General features: G+C 37.5%; 1 pseudogene; it reads left to right on the top strand.

Annotated features, from left to right (window-relative positions):
• LOC129395227 (uncharacterized) overlaps positions 1–17,754 on the top strand; it is a 71,385-nt pseudogene that overhangs the window by 36,057 nt on the left and 17,574 nt on the right.

Here is a 17,754-nt window from a genome sequence, read left to right as displayed (position 1 = left end):
GCTAGTGGTCTATCAATTTTGTTGATCTTTTCAAAAAACCAGCTCCTGGATTCATTAATTTTTTGATGGGTTTTTTGTGTCTCTATTTCCTTCAGTTCTGCTCTGATCTTATTTATTTCTTGCCTTCTGCTAGCTTTTGAATGTGTTTGCTCTTGCTTTTCTAGTTCTTTTAATTGTGGTGTTAGGATGTCAATTTTCGATCTCTCCTGCTTTCTCTTGTGGGCATTTAGTGCTATAAATTTCCCTCTACACACTGCTTTGAATGTGTCCCAGAGATTCTGGTATGTTGTTTCTTTGTTCTCGTTGGTTTCAAAGAACATCTTTATTTCTGTCTTCATTTTGTTATCAACCCAGTAGTCATTCAGGAGCAGGTTGTTCAGTTTCCATGTAGTTGAGCGATTTTGAGTGAGTTTCTTAATCCTGAGTTCTATTTTGATTGAACTGTAGTCTGAGAGACAATTTGTTATAATTTCTGTTCTTTTACATTTGCTGAGGAGTGCTTTATTTCCAACTATGTGGTCAATTTTGGAGTAGGTGTGGTGTAGTGCTGAAAAGAATGTATATTCTGTTGATTTGGGGTGGAGAGTTCTATAGATGTCTATTAGGTCGGCTTGGTGCAGAGCTGAGTTCAATTCCTGGGTATCCTTGTTAACTTTCTGTCTCTTTGATCTGTCTAATGTTGACAGTGGAGTGTTAACGTCTCCCATTATTATTGTGTGGGAGTCTAAGTCTCTTTGTATGTTAGTAAGGACTTGCTTTATAAATCTGGGTGCTCCTGTATTGGGTGCATATGTATTTAGGATAGTTAGCTCTTCTTGTTGAATGGATCCCTTTACCATTATGTAATGGCCTTCTTTGTCTCTTTTGATCTTTGTTGGTTGAAAGTCTGTTTTATCTGAGACTAGGATTGCAACCCCTGCCTTTTTTTGTTTTCCATTTGCTTGGTAGATCTTCCTCCATCCCTTTATTTTGTGCCTATGTGTGTCTCTGCATGTGAGATGGGTTTCCTGAATACAGCACACTGATGGGTCTTGACTCTTTATCCAATTTGCCAGTCTGTGTCTTTTAATTGGAGCATTTATTCCATTTACATTTAAAGTTAATATTGTTATGTGTGAATTTGATCCTGTCATTATGATGTTCGCTGGTTATTTTGCTCGTTAGTTGATGCAGTTTCTTCCTAGCCTTGATGGTCTTTACAATTTGGCATGTTTTTGCAGTGGCTGGTACCGGTTGTTCCTTTCCATGTTTAGTGCTTCCTTCAGGAGTTCTTTTAGGGGAGGCCTGGTGGTGACAAAAACTCTCAGCATTTGCTTGTCTGTAAAGAATTTTATTTCTCCTTCACTTATGAAGCTTAGTTTGGCTGGATATGAAATTCTGGGTTGAAAATTCTTTTCCTTAAGAATGTTGAATATTGGTCCCCACTCTCTTCTGGCTTGTAGAGTTTCTGCCAAGAGATCCGCTGTTAGTCTGATGCGCTTACCTTTATGGGTAACCCGACACTTCTCTCTGGCTGCCCTTAACATTTTTTCCTTCATTTCAACTTTGGTGAATCTGACAATTATGTGTCTTGGAGTTGCTTTTCTCAAGGACTATCTTTGTGGCGTTCTCTGTATTTCCTGAATGTGAATGTTGGCCTGCCTTGCTAGATTGGGGAAGTTCTCCTGGATAATATCCTGCAGAGTGTTTTCCAACTTGGTTCCATTCTCCGCATCACTTTCAGGTACCCCAATCAGATGTAGATTTGGTCTTTTCACATAGTCCCATATTTCTTGGAGGCTTTGTTCATTTATTTTTATTCTTTTTTCTCTAAACTTCTCTTCTCACTTCATTTCATTCATTTCGTCTTCCATCACTGATACCCTTTCTTCCAGTTGATCACATCGGCTACTGAGTCTTCTGCATTCTTCATGTAGCTCTCATGCCTTGGTTTTCAGCTCCATCAGGTCCTTTAAGGACTTCTCTGCATTGGTTATTCTCCTTATCCATTCGTCTAATTTTTTTTTCAAAGCTTTTAAGTTCTTTGCCATTGGTTTGAATTTCCTCCTGTAGCTCAGAGTAGTTTGATCTTCTGAAGCCTTCTTCTCTCAACTCATCAAAGTCATTCTCCACCCAGCTTTGTTCCATTGCCGGTGAGGAGCTGCATTCCTTTTGCGGTGGAGAGGCACTCTGATTTTTAGAGTTTCCAGTTTTTTCTGCTCTGTTTTTTTCCCATCTTTCTGGTTTTATCTACCTTTGGTCTTTGATGATGGTGATGTACAGATGGGTTTTTGGTGTGGATGTCCTTTCTATTGGTTAGTTTTCCTTCTAACAGACAGGACCCTCAGCTGCAGGTCTGTTGGAGTTTGCTAGAGGTCCACTCCAGACCCTGTTTGCCTGGGTATCAGCAGCTGTGGCTGTAGAACAGTGTGTATTGGTGAACCGCAAATGCTGCTGCCTGATCATTCCTCTGGAAGTTTTGTCTCAGAGGAGTACCCAACTGTGTGAGGTGTCAGTCCACCCCTACTGGGGGCTGCCTCCCAATTAGGCTACTCAGGGGTCAGGGACCCAATTGAGGAGGCAGTCTGCCCGTTCTCAGATCTCAAGCTGCATGCTGGGAGAACCACTACTCTCTTCAAAGCTGTCAGACAGGGACATTTAAGTCTGTAGAGGTTACTGCTGTCCTTTTTTTGTCTGTGCCCTACCCCCAGAGGTGGAGCCTACAGAGGCAGGCAGGCCTCCTTGAGCTGTGGTGGGCTCCACCTAGTTCGAGCTTCCCAGCCGCTTTGTTTACCTAATCAAACAGCTAACTCGGCAATGGCAGGCACCCCTCCCCTAGCCTCGCTGCTGCCTTGCAGTTTGATCTCGGACTCCTGTGCCAGCAACGAGCGAGACTCTGTGGGTGTAGGACCCTCTGAGCCAGGTGTAGGATATGATCTCCTGGTGCACCATTTTTTAAGCCCGTTGGAAAAGCACAGTATTAGGGTGGGAGTGACCCAATTTTCCAGGTGCCATCTGTCAACACTTTCTTTGACTAGGAAAGGGAATTCCCTGACCCCTTGTGCTTTCCGGGTGAGGTGATGCCTCACCCTGCTTTGGCTCATGCCCGGTGCGCTGCACCCACTGTCCTGCACCTACTGTCTGGCACTTCCCAGTGAGGTGAACCCGATACCTCAGTTGGAAATGCAGAAATCACCCCTCTTCTGCATCGCTCATGCTGGGAGCTGTAGTCCAGAGCTGTTCCTGTTCGGCCATCTTGGCTCCTCTCCCCTGAATCGTTTTGGAGGCTGGGAGATCCAAAATCAAGGTGCTGGTAGGCTCAGTTATGTGGTGAGGGGCATTTTCTGTTTCTAAGATTGCATCTTGCTATGTCCTCTGAAGGAGAGAAAAGCTCTATCCTTATATAGCACTAGGCAGAAGAGCAAGAGAGCTGGTGGAAGAAATTTCTAAGCAGCAAAGCATTCAAGAGGTGGCCTGGTTGCTTCTAACAGCATATTCTCACATATGTGAGCAAAGGGAAGCAAAACATAAAAGTTTGGAAAATTTGCAGCTCAGCCATGTGGTAGAAAAGAAAGACCCATTTTCAGGGGATGAATTCAATCTGACTGCAAAAATTTGCCTAAGTAAAGAGGAGTCAATTGCTAATTGACAGGAGTCAGTGCAAGACAATAGGAAAAAAGCCTCAGAGGCATTTCAGAGACCTCTGCACAGCAGCCCCTCCAATCACAGGCCTGGAAGCGTGTGAAGGAAGAAAGTTTTCCTTGGCCAGGACCAGGGCTCTGCTGCTCTGTGCAGCCTTGGGACACAGTGCCCTGCATCCCACCTGTTCCAGCTCAAGTTGTGGCTAAAAGGGGCCAAGGTACAGTTCAGGCTGATTCTTCAGAGCTGCAAACCATAAGCCTTGGTGGCTTCCATGTGGTGTTAAGCCTGCAAGCACACACAGTGTAAAAGTTGAGGCTTGGAAGCCCCCACCTAGATTTCAGAAGATGTTTGGAAATCCCTGGATGTCCAGGCAAAAGCCTGCTACAGGGGTGGGTCCCTCATGAAGAACCTCTACTAGGGCAGTGTCAAGGGAAATGTAAGGTTGGAGTCCCCACACAGAGTCCCCATTGGAGCACTACATAGTGAAGCTGTGAGAAGAGGGCCACCATCCTTCAGACCCCAGAATGGTAGATCTACTGACAACTTACACTGTGCACCTGGAAAAGCTGCCTATGAAAGCAGCCACAGGGGCTGTATCCTGTAATGCCAGAGAAGCAGAGCTGTTCAAGGCCTTGGGAGCCCACCCCTTGCACCAGTATGCCCTAGATGTGAGATATGGAGCCAAAGGAGATTATTTTGGGAGCTTTAAAACTAAATGGCTGCCCTGCTGGGTTTTGAACTTGCATGGGGCCTATACCTCCTTTCTGTTGGCCATTGTCTCCCATTTGGGGTGGGTGTATTTATCCAATGCCTATACCTCCATTGTATCTTGGAAGTAATGAACTTGTTTTTAATTTTGCAGGCTCATAAGTGGAAGGGATTAGCCTTGTCTCAGATGAGACTTTAGACTTTTGAGTTAATGCTGGAATGAGTTAAGACTTTGAGGGACTGTTGTGAAGGCATGATTGTATTTTATACTTTGAGAAGGACATGAGATTTGGGAGGGGCTGGGGTGGAATAATATGGTTTGGATTTCTGTCCCCAACCAAATCTCCTGTCAAATTATCATCCTTAATGTTGGAGGTGAAGCCTGGTGGGAGGTGATTGGATCATGGGGGCACATTTCCCCCTTGATGTTGCTCTCATGATAGTGAGTGAGTGCTCACGACATCTAGTTGTTTAAAAGTGTGTAGCACCTCCTCCCGTCTCTCTTCCTCCTGCTCTGACTGTATAAAATGTACTTGCTTTCCCTTCACCTTCTGCCGTGATTGTAAATTTCCTGAGGCCTCCCCAGCCATGCTTCCTGTACACCCTGTGGAACTGTGAGCCAATTAAACCTCTTTTCTTTGTAAATTACTCAGTCTCAAGTATTTCTTCATAGCAGTGCAAGAATGGTCTAATACATTTATGGAGGAATACGTTTCTAACAAATCAATCTTCCTGAAGTAACAACAATAAGCTCTGAGCAAAATATAATAGAACAACTCCCAAAGTCTCTGGGAAGCAAACAAAAGAAGTGTTATTTTGGTCAGGTATGGTAGCTCACACCTATAATCCTAGCTACTTGGGATGCTGAGGTAAGAGGATCACTTGAGTTTGAGCCAGGAGTTTGAGACCAGCCTGGGCAACATAATGAGACCCTGTTTTTATAAAAATTTTAAAAATTAGCTCGGTGTGGTGGTATGCACCTGTAGTCCCAGTTCCTTGGGAGGCTGAGGTGGGAGGATTGCTTCAGCTTAGGAGGTTGAGACTGCAGTGAGCTATGATCATGCCACTGCACTCCATCCTGGGTGACAGAGTGAGACACTGTCTCTAAAAAAAGTTATATTTTGTAGGAGAATCTAGATTTGGAAGAAGTGACCAACATGGGATAAGTTTCCCATTTTTATTACTTTTCCCTGGGGGAAGCCACAGTTGTGTCACAGCATGGGATAGAGAAAATTCTCATCAAAAGTCTGCTGTCTTTCTGGATAGAAGGGCTAGAGAAAGGAGCTCAGGGTAATGAGGGCTATAGAGACTTAGGGGAGGGGATCCAAAAAGAAGAGATCCAGAAAAGGCAAACCCTACATTCTGTGTAAAAACTATGCCAAGTCATTGGCTAAGCTATGCATGTGTGAAACAGTTTGAAAGCAACCTGAACTGAGATTGAGCTGCCTCCCACCGCAGGTATGACAGAGCTTAAAATTTGAGTCTAACTGAGTTAATTGGCTGCTAAAACAAAAGCATCAACACTTTTAGGAGGAATATAAAGGAGGTCAGAGTCTCTACAACATAACATTTGCCATGTCCAAGAAACAACCTAACATTATTCTACATATAAAGGGCCAGGAAAATGTGAGCCACTCTCAAGAGTAAAGATGGCAATTCCAAGATGACTCAGATGTTGGAATTATTAGACAAGGACTTTGGAGCAGCTGTTATAACTATGCTTGGTGAGTTTTAAAAAGTATGCATTCTCATAATAAATGGTAAGCTAGGCAATATTAGCAGAGAATTAGAAAATGTAAAGAAGCTCTTAAATGATAAATTTATTGGGGAACCCAATTTCTTAAATAGAAATCACTAGAGGGATGCTGTGGTCTGAATATGTCCCCCAGAATTCATATGTTAGAAAGTTAATTCTCAATGCAACAGTGTTGGGAGGTGGGGCCCAATGGGAGATTTCAGTCATGAGGACTCTGCTCTCATGAATGAATTGATGCCAGTATAAACAAGGCTTGCTGGAATGGATTTGCCCCTTTCTGCTTCTTGTCATGTGAGGACACAGAAGAAGGTCCTCACAAGATTCCAGAGCCTTGATTGTGGACTTCTCAGCCTTCAAAACTGTGAGAAATAAATTTCTGTTCTTTATAATTTACTCAGTCTCAGGTGTTTTGTCATAAAGCAAAACACAGCAGCATAACTGTGAGAAATAAACTTCTGTTTTTATAAATTACCCAGTCTCAGGTGTTTTGTCATAAAGCAAAACACAGCAGCATAAAACACACTATACAGGTGACTTAATAGTATAATGGAAATGATATAATAAAAAGTGACCAAACTTGAGGAAAGATCAATAGTAATGATCTAATATGAAAACCAGGAGGAAAAAAAACAACAGATATTTAAAAATGAACAGAGCCTCTGGGACCAGTAAAACAATACAAAAATTTTAACAAATGGGTAATGATAGTTCTAGAAGAAGAGGAGAGAGAAAACTGGACAGAAAAAATTACTAGAATACAAAATGACTGAAAACTTTCAAAATTTGGTAAATCACGTCGAGGTACAGATTCATTTACCACATCAGTCCCTAAAGAGGATAAACAAAAGCATGCCTGATTACATCAGAATCAAAATGCTGGCAATAGAAGATTGAAAAAATCTGGAAAGCAGCCCATGCAAAATGATACCTTATATAAAGGAGAATAATTCAAATTATCCTTCACTTTCATCAGAATTCACGAAGGCCAGAAGTGAGTGGGACAGCATCATTAAAGTGCTAAGGAAAAGTAGTTAATTTAGAGATCTATAGTGAAAATAACCTTTAAGAATGTGGTCCATCGTTGACTGAAACAGTGTATGTAGCATATGACTTTATATGAAAGGCCAATAAGCACATGAAAAGACACTCATTATCACCACCCATCAAGATAATGCAAATTAAAACCACCATCAAAAGTCACTTAACCATTAGAATAACTAAAATAAAAAAGACTGAATATACTAAGTGTTGGTTGTGATGTGGAAGAATTGAAACTCTTACATACTGCTGGTGGGAATGTAAATTAGCACAATTACTTATTTCATTAAGTTATGCATCTATTTTGAATTTCTTTGAATGCAAATTGCATTCCAAAGTAGCCTTTACCAATTTATATATTCATCAACAATGTATGAGAGAATTTTTCTTCACGGCTTCAACATTGGTATTATCAGCATTAAAAATTTTGCCATTTTGATAGAAAAGAATCTCATTTTTATTAAATTAGAATTGTCAAGATTATAAGTGACATTTGAGCCTCATTTCTTTAATTAATTAATGTCTTTAATTAATTAAACTCTTTAATTAATGTCTTTAATTAATTAAACTCTTTAATTAACTCTTTAATTAATGTCAAATTTACTTTTGTAAATACTGTCAGATAGGGGTCTAACTTTATCTTCTTTCTAAAAGGATAGCCAATTGTTTCCTATCTATGCATTAAACTCAACCATCCTTTCCACAAGAATATGAAATATCACTATTGTCATATATCCATTTGCATCTATATCTATACATCTGTGTATCTATAGTATGTTCCTGGTCTCCATTTTGTCCATTACTTTTTTTATTCTTATACCAATTATGTAATTTCAAAAATTATAGTTTCATAACATGTTTTGATATTTGGTAGGACAAACCTTTCTTTGTTGTTTTTATTTCCAAAAATACCTTGGCTGTATTTGTGCATTTTCTTTTCTAAATAAATTTTAAAATAAGCTTGTTGTTTTTGTTTACATAAAACATATTAGATTTTATTGCAGTCCCTTCAAATTTATAGAGCAAGTTGGAGAGAATGGTCATCTGTCTAATACTGCATCATTCTATCCATGTCAATGGCATATATCTCCACTTATTCAGATTTAAAAAATATTTATAAGTAATGTTTTTTTCAGCTTTTGTTCCATGTTAACAGGTATTATATTTTTTCCTGTAACATTTTAAAATTAATAACTGCTGATGTATGTTGATGTTGAATCTGAACTCTGACCAGGCCTATGATGCTCAGTTTCTTAAGCCCTCACATACTTAGCCAAATGTCCGAGATGAGTGAAGTTCTTTCAGTTAGCTGGTGGGCCAAAATCTTAGCTTAGCTCTTTTTAGCCCTCTTCTCTCTCCTTTGGAAAGAAACCTGGGCTTCAGTTGATTCTTAGAACGACTAGTGGCTGATAGCATCTTTCTCCTTTCCCCATTCGTGTGGCATTCTACCACACTAAACCCCTTTGGATCATGATACCTGTTGGGTTTTCATTGAAGCTCATTGCCTTGATTTTGCTCATTGGCCTTTTTCATGGAGGAAGGAGATGTCCACTGCTGCTGGTGTTTTATATATTTTTGCCTCATGCCTTTCTGGGATACTCTAGCTCATTCTCAGAATGTTGCGTTTCTGGCTTTTGACACAAAGAAGATACTCTAGAAATATTGGTTCCCTTGTTTTTACATCTCACATGGCCATATTTTTAAAATAAAGTGTAATCCAAAAAGCACCCAAATACCCAAATGAAGTAGCTCCAAATTCTCTGTCCAGTAGGAGCTCCACATGATGTTAAGAGTAGTAGTGGCACTCTCTAACCATTAGGGACAATCTAAGACTACTACTCTTCCCTTTTTCATCCAAAAGACAAGAGTAAAATGGAGCCATCTAAGACACAAAAAGGAAGTTACTGGATTCAGAAAATCAAGGATATATGAATTGGAGGGTCTTTCTTTAGGCTTAGTTTTCAGGAACCCTGCTGGCAAGTGGAGAAATAAGATCGAGAGGACCACAATCTCTGTAAGATTCTGAGGAACCAATGTGGGAGCAGGCCTTAGGGTAGGCTGCATAGCACTGTCTCTGGTTCCTGACAGTCCCAGCTTCATCCTGGGATTAAGAAGCAACACAGGGGCTTGGGTCTAGACCTATGACATGAAAGCCTGGAGTGTCTGTCTGTCCTCTGAGAAGTATGTTCTCTGAGGACTTAGCATCATGGTCTGCAGCTATTCCAAGAAATCAGAGTTTTGGGGTTCCAGCCAACATATTTTCTTATCAGAAGCAAAATTATAGTCAGGGCCAATATCTATTTAATTGTTAGTAGATGTGGGCAGACATTCACTTTATTTTTAGTGATTATCTCGAAGTTCAGAAATGTGTCCACCATAGTTGAACAGTATAGGAAAGGGTCACGGATATTGAGAACTCAGCTGTTCAGATCCCAGCCCACTTCCCAATAGGTTCGCTGATCCTCACAATCACTCTTACCCGTGATTCCCTGCTGCCTACGGACAGACCTCTAAGATGTTGCCTGGATCTCTGGGTAAGTCCTATTCCAGGTCTCTCCATCACTGCATTGCATTTGCCCAGTAGCCCTTCCATTACAAACTGCTGGACCTTTTGGAATCAATTGATCATTTGGGTTACTACCTTCTGCTATTCTCTATATCCTCTGGGTATCATGTACTCACTGAAGGACTAAACCTGTCACAGAGAAGGAAAAAGCAAAAAGAATGGACTTTGAGTTAGGTTGATCTTCTTTTAATTCTTTGTTGTGTTATATTAAAACGACATATTTTAGGCTTTTTGGTTATAACTTTTAGGAAAAATTAACTTTATGGAATACTTAATGGAAAAAAATTAAAGCTACATGAACAATAGAACAAACACCTCTGTAGCAATGAATATTTCATATTAATATTTCATCATATTTGCTTCAAGAATTTTTTATTAAAAAGTACTTAAAGTACATTATTGCAGGTGAAGTTAAATTTTTCTTTCTCTATATCCTCATTCCAGTTTCACTTTTTCCTTTCCAGAAGGAACTACAATAATCAATTTAATATGTATGCTTTCCTGGTTTTGCTTTTTATATTAATAGCTATGCATCTATGAAAATAAATAATGTTTTGTGTGTACTTTATAAATGTACACAAATAATATCATTTGATTTACAATTGGCCCTCTATATCTATGAATTCCATACCCCTGGATTCATCCAAGCACAGACTGAAGATATTAGAAAAAAAAAGAATGGTTGCATCTGTACTGGTCATGATTAGACTTCTTGTCATTATTCCCTGAACAATGCACTATAACAACGATTTATATAGCATTTACATTGCATTAGGTATTATAAGTAATCTAGAGATGATTTAAAGTAAACGGAAGGATGTGTGTAGATTATATGCAAATACTACACCATTTTATATAAGGGACTTGAGCATTCTTGAGATTTGGTGTCTGTGGGGGAACCAATCCCCCACAGATACCAAGGGATGACTACATGTTATATTATTAAGATCTATTGATATGATGTATTTCTATGTTGAAATGGTTTTATGTTTATAAACCTATACTACATTTATTTTTCTACCATGATTTCATAGTCTGCTATATAAATATATCACATCTATAGGTAAAAATTTATATTGTTGCCAAGTATTCTCCATTACAAATATTACCGGAATAAACATATTTTTATGTGTGTCTTAGAGCACAAGAGTTTTGCTAAGGAATAAAGAAATTCAATTTCTGGATCCTAAGATATGTTGATTTGTAATTTTTCCAGTTACAGTCAAATAGATTTCCAAAGTGGTTATAGTAATTTACATCTCCACCAGCAGTGTATGAAGGTTTCCAATTCCCCACATTCTTGCCAACACTTGAAATGGTAGTTTTTGTAGTATTTGTCTATCTGACAGGTAAGAAATGGAAACATTGTTTTAGTTTCTATTTTCCTGACCACTAATGATGTTGAGAATTTCCCCATGTTAATTTAAAAATAAATTTTAAAATTATTTGTTTAAATTTTTGTGGGTACATAGTAGGTGTATATATTTATGAGGTACAAGAGATGTTTTGATATAGGTATGGAAACTGTAATAGTCACATAATGAAAATGAGGTATTTATCCCCTCAAGCATTTATCCTTTGTGTTACAAACAACCCAATTATAGTCTTTTAGTTATTTTAAAATGGACAATTAAATTATTATTGACTATAGTCAATCTGCTGTGCTGCCAAACACAAGATCTTGTTATTATTCATTCTTCTAACTATTTTTTTGGTACCTGTTAACAATCCCCACTTCCCCTCAACCCCCCACTACCTTTCCCCACCTCTGGTAACCATTCTTCTACTATCCATGTCCATGAGTTCAATTGTTTTGATTTTAACATCCCACAAATAAATGAGAACATGCAATGTTTGTCTTTCTGTTGCCTGGCTTGTTTCACTTAACACAATGATCTCCAGTTCCATCCATGTTGTTGCAAATGACAGACATTTATTCATTTTTAATGGCTGAATAGTAGTTCAATGTGTATACGTACCACATATTCTTTATCTGGTCATCTGTTCATGGGTGCTTAGGTTGTTTCCAAATCTTGGCTATTGTGAAAAGAGCTGCAACAAACATGGGAGTGCAGATATCTCTCTGATATACTGATTTCCTTTCTTTTGGGTATATACTGAGCAGTGGAATTGCTGGATCATATGGTAGCTCTATTTTTAGATTTTGAGGAACCCCTGAACTGTTTCCCATAGTGGTTGTACTCATTTACTTTCCCACCAACAGTGTATGAAGGTTCCCTTTTCTCCACATCATTACCAGCATTTGTTATTGCCTATCTTTTGGATATAAGTCATTTTAACAGGGGTGAAATATCTCACTGTAGTTTTGATTTGCATTTCTCTGATGATCAATGATGTTGAGCACCTTTTCATATGCCTGTTTGCCATGTATATGTCTTCTTTTGAGAAATGTCTATTCAAATATTTGCCTATTTTTGATTGGATTATTAGATTCTTTCCTATAGAATTGTTTGAGCTCCTTCTATATTCTGGTTATTAATCACTCGTCAGATGGGTAGTTTGCAAATATTTTCTTCCATTCTGTGAGTTGTCTCTTCCCTTTTAAAACTGTTTCCTTTGCTGTGCTGAAGCCTTTGAACATGATGTAATCCCATTTGTTCATTTTTGCTTTGGTTGCCTGTGTTTGCAGGGTATTGCTCAAGGAATTTTAGCCAGACCAATGTCCTGGAGAGTATCCCCAATGTTTTCTTTTAGTAGTTTCATAGTTTGAGGTCTCAGATTTTAGTCTTTAATCCATTTTAATTTGATTTTTGTATATTGTGAGAAATAGAGCTCTAGTATCATTCTTCTGCATATGAATTTCCAGTTTTCCCAGCACCATTTATTGAAGACTCTCTTCTTCTTAGTGTATGGTCTTGGCATCTTTGTTGAAAATGAGTTCACTGTAGGTGTGTGGATTTGTTTCTGGATTCTCTATTCTGTTCTATTGGTCTGTGTGTCTGTTTCTGTGACCGTACTAGATGTTTTGGTTATTATAGCTCTGAGTTTGAAGTCAGGTAATGTGATTCCTCCAGTTTTAAAAAATTTTGCTCAGGATAGCTTTGGGTATTCTGTGTCTTTTGTGGTTCCATATAAATTTTACAATTTTTTTTTTCTATTTCTGTGAATAATGTCATTGGTATTTTGATAGGGATTACATTGAATCTATAGATTGCTTTGTGTAGTATGGACATTTTTACCATATTGATTCTTGTAATCCATGAACATGGAATATCTTTCCACATTTTGGTGTCCTTTTCAATTTCTTTCATCAGCTTTTTAAAGTTTTCATTATAGAGATCCTTCACTTCTTTGGTTATTTCCTGGGTATTTAATTTTATTAGTGGCTATTGTAAATGGGATTACTTTTTTATTTCTTTTTCAGATTGTTTACTTATCATATAGATATGCTACTAATTTTATGTATTGATTTTGTATTCTGTCACTTGACTGATTTTTCATTAGCTCTAGTTTTTTTTTGTTTTTTGGTAGAGTCATTAGGTTGTTCCAAATATAAGATCATATCATCTGCAATTAAGAATAATTTGACTTCTTCATTTCCTATTTTGATGCCCTTTCTTTCTTTCTTTCTTTCTTTCTCTTGTCTGATTGCTCCAGCTAGGACTTCCAGTGCTATGTTGAATAATGCTGGTGAAAATGGTCATCCTTGTCATGTTCCAGATCTCAGAGGAAAGGCTTTCAGTTTTTCCCCATTCGATGATACTAGATGTGGGTCTGTCATATATGGCTTTTATCTTGTTGAGGTATGTTCCTCCCATCCTCAGTTTGTTAGAGGTTTTTATTATGAAGGAATGTTAAATTTTATCAAATGCTTTTCAGCATCAATTGAAATTATTATATAGATTATGTTCTTCATTCTGTTGATATGATGTATCACATTGACTGGTGTGCCAGGGATAAATCCTACTTAGTCATTACGAATGATCTTTCTAATGTATTGTTGAGTTTGGTTTCCTAGTATTTTGTTGAGGATTTTTGTACCAATATTCAGCAGAGATACTGGCTTGTAGTTTTTTGTGTGTGTTTGTCTGTTCTTTTGTTTTGATTGTTTTTTGACATGTCTTTGTCTGGTTTTGGTATCAGGGTAATACTGGCCTTGTAGAATGAGTTTAGAAGTATTTCCTCCTCTTCTATTTTTTGGGAAAGTTTGGGTAGGATTGGTTCTTTAAATGTGTTAGAATTCAGCAGTGAAGCCATTGGGTCCTGGGCTTTTATTTCCCAGGATATTTTTTATTACAGTTTTGATCTTGTTACTTGTTATTGGTCTCCTCAGGTTTTGGATTTCTTCCTGGTTCAATCTTGTTAGGTTATATGTGTCTAGGAATTTGTCTGTTTCTTTTAGATTTTCCAATTTATTGGCATATAGTTGTTCATAGTAGACAGTAATGATCCTTTGAATTTTTGTAATACCAGTTGTAATGTCTCTTTTTTCATGTGTGATAATATTTATTGGGATATTCTCTCTGTTTTTCTTAGTATGGCTAAAGTTTTGTCAATTTTGTTTAACGTTTAAAAAAACCAACCATTAGTTACACATTGATTTTTTTGTTTCAATTTCATTTATTTCTGCTCCAATCTCTATTATTTCTTTTCTTCACCTTATTTTGGGTTTGCTTTGCTCTTGCTTTTCTAGTTCTTTGAGATGCATTATTAAATTGTTTATTTGAAGTTTTTCTTCTTTTTTTTTTATACAGGCACTCATTGTTTTAAACTTCCCTCTTAGTGCTGCTTTTGCTCTATCCCATCGATTCTGGTATGTTGTGTTTCCATTATTATTTGTTTCAAGAAATTTTTCAATTTCCTTCTTAATTTCTTTATGGACCCACTTGTCATTCAGGAGCATATTGTTTAATTTCCATGTATTTGTATAGTTCCAAAATTCCTCTTGTTATTGATTTCTAGTTTTGTCCCATTGTGGTCAGAGAAGTTGCTGGATATTATTTTAGTTTTTGAATGTTTTAAGACTTGTTTTGCGATGTAAGATATTTTTAAATATTTGATTTTTGTGGGAACATAGTAGGTGTATATATTCATTGGGTACATGAGATATTTTGATACAGGTAATCAATGCATAATAATCACATCAGGGTAAATAGGGGAATTCATCACCTCAAACATTTATCCTTTTGTTTTGTTACAAAAAACCCAACTATACTGTTTTAGTTATTTTGAAATGTACAATAAATTATTATTGACTGCAGTCATCCTACTGTGCTATCAAATATTAGATCTTATCCATTCTTTCTAACTATCTTTTGTTCTCATTAACCTTCCTCGTTTCCCCGCCAACCCCATACTGCCCTTCCCAGCCTCTGGTAAACATTGTTCTACTCTCTAAGTTCAATTGTTTTAATTTTTAGCTCCAGGAATAACTGAAAACATGTGAAGTTCATCTTTCTGTACCTGGCTTATTTCACTTAAAGAATGACTTCCAGTTCCATTCTTATTGTTGTAAATGGCAGAATCTCGTTTTTTAATTTACTTTTTATTTTGTGGATACATAGTTGATGTGTATATTTATGGGGTACATGAGATACTTTGATACAGGCATGCAATAAGTAATAATCACATCATGAAAAATGGGGTATTCTTCCCCTCAAGCATTTAACCTTTATGTTACAAATAATCCAGTTATACTCTTTTAAATATTTTATTATGTACAATTAAATTATTTTGACTATACTCCCTCTGTTGTGCTATCAAATAGCTCATACTGATTTTTTCTATTATTTGTGTGCTCATTAACCTTCCCACCTCCTCCTCACCTACCTACTACCCTTCCCAATTTCTGATAACCATTCTTCTACTCTCTATGTTCATGGGTTCAATTGTTTCAATTTTTGGATCCCACAAATAAGTGAGAACATGCAATGTTTGTCTTTCTGTGCCTGGCTTATTTTACTTAACACACTGATCTCCAGTTCCATCCATGTTGTTGCAAATGGCAGGATCTCACTCTTGTTTACGGCTCCATAGTACTCTATTGTGCATATGTACCAAATATAGTCTATTCTTCAGTTGATGGACATTTTGGTTGCCTCCAAATTTTGGCTATTGTGAATAATGTTGCAAGAAACATGGAAATGCAGATATCCCTCAGATATACTGATTTCCTTTTTGGGGTATATATCTAGCAGTGTGATTGCTGAATCATATGATAGTCCTTTTTCTATTTTTTTGAGGAACCTCCAAAGTGTCCTCCATAGTTGTTGTACTAAATTACATTCCCACCAACTGTGTACAAGGGTTCCGTTTTCTCCAGATTCTTTTCAGCACTTGTTATTGCCTGTCTTTTGGATATAAGCCATCTTAACTTGAGTCAGATGATACTGTGGTTTTCGTTTGCATTTCTCTTATGATCAATGACATTGAGCACCTTTTCATACACCTGCTTGCCATTTGTATATCTTCTATTTTTAATTTTAATTTTTTGTGGATACACAGTAGGTGCATTTATTTATGGAGTACACGAGATGTTTTGATACAGGCATGGAATACATAATAATCACATTATGGAAAATAGGGTATCCACCTTTTCAAGCATTTATCCTTTGTGTTACTAGCAATCCAATTATCCTCTTTTAGTTATTTTTAGATGTACAATTAAATTATTATTGACTATAGTCATCCTGCTGTGCTAGCAAATACCAGGCCTTTATTCTTTCTATTTTCTTTGTACCCATTAACCATCCCCACCTCTCCTTCAACCCCAATACCTTTCCTAGGCTCTGGTAACCATGCTTCTACTCTCTATGTCCATGAGTTTAATTATTTTGATTTTTCAATCCCAGAAATAAGTGAAAATATGTGATGTTTGTCTTTTTGTACCAGCCTTATTTCACTTAACATAATGACCTCCAGTTTCATTCATGTTGTTGCAAATGATAGTATCTCATTACTTTTTGTGGCTAAATAGTGCTCTATTGTGTATAACTACTATAATTTCTTTTTCCATTAATATGTTGATGGACACTTATGTTGCTTCGAAATTATGGCTGTTGAGAAGAGTGCTGCAACAAACATAGGAGTACAGATATTCCTTTGATGCACCGTTTATTTTTCTTTTGGTTATATACCAAGCAGTGGGATTGCTGGATCATATGGTAGCTCTATTTTTAGGGTTTTTTTTTTTTTTTATGTGGAGTTTTGCTCTTGTCGTCCAGGCTGGAGTGCAATGATATGATCTTGGCTCACTGCAACTTCTGCCTCCCGGGTTGAAGCGATTCTCCTGCCTCAGCCTCCCAAGTAGCTGGGATTACAGGCACCCACCACCATGCCCAGCTAATTTTTGTGTTTTTAGTAGAGACGGGGTTTCACCACGTTGGCCAGTCTGGTCTCAAATTCCTGACCTCAGGTGATCCACCCGCCTCAGCCTCCCAAAGTGCTAAGATTACAGGCGGGAGCCACTGGGCCCGACCTGCTTTTAGTTTTTTAAGGAACAGACAAATTGTTCTCCATAGTAGTTGTAATAATAATTTACATTCCCACCAACAATGTAAGAGGGTTCCCCTTTCTCCACATCCTTGCCAGCATTTGTTGTTGCCTGTTTTCTTAATATAAGCCATTTTAACTGGGGTGAGATGACATCTTATGTAGGTTTGAATTGCATTTCTCTGATGATCAGTGATGTTGAACCTTTTGATATGCCTATTTGCCATTTGTATATCTTCTTTTGAGAGACGTCTGTTCAGATCTTTTGCCTATTCTTTTGATTAGATTATTAGATTGTTTTTCTTTGAGAGTTGTTTGAGCTCATTCTATATTCCTTTTTATATTTCTCACTGTTTGCATATAGAAATATTACTGATTTGTGTATGTTGATTTTGTATCCTGCAATTTTACTGAATTTGTTTATCACTCCTGATAGTTTGTTTTCTGGTGGAGTCTTTAAGTTTTCCCTTGTCAGATGGGTAGTTTGCAAATATTTTCTCCCATTCTGTGGGTTGTCTCTTCATTTTTTTTTATTGTTTTCTTTGCTGTGCAGAAGCTTTTTGACCTGATATGATCCCATTTGTCCATTTTTACTTTGTTTGCCTATGCTTGT

The sequence above is a fragment of the Pan paniscus genome, chromosome X, assembly GCF_029289425.2.
Source record: "Pan paniscus chromosome X, NHGRI_mPanPan1-v2.0_pri, whole genome shotgun sequence".
Lineage (NCBI taxonomy): Eukaryota > Metazoa > Chordata > Mammalia > Primates > Hominidae > Pan > Pan paniscus.
The sequence above is the reverse complement of the archived record's forward strand: the minus strand, read 5'-3'. Positions and strand labels throughout refer to the sequence as shown.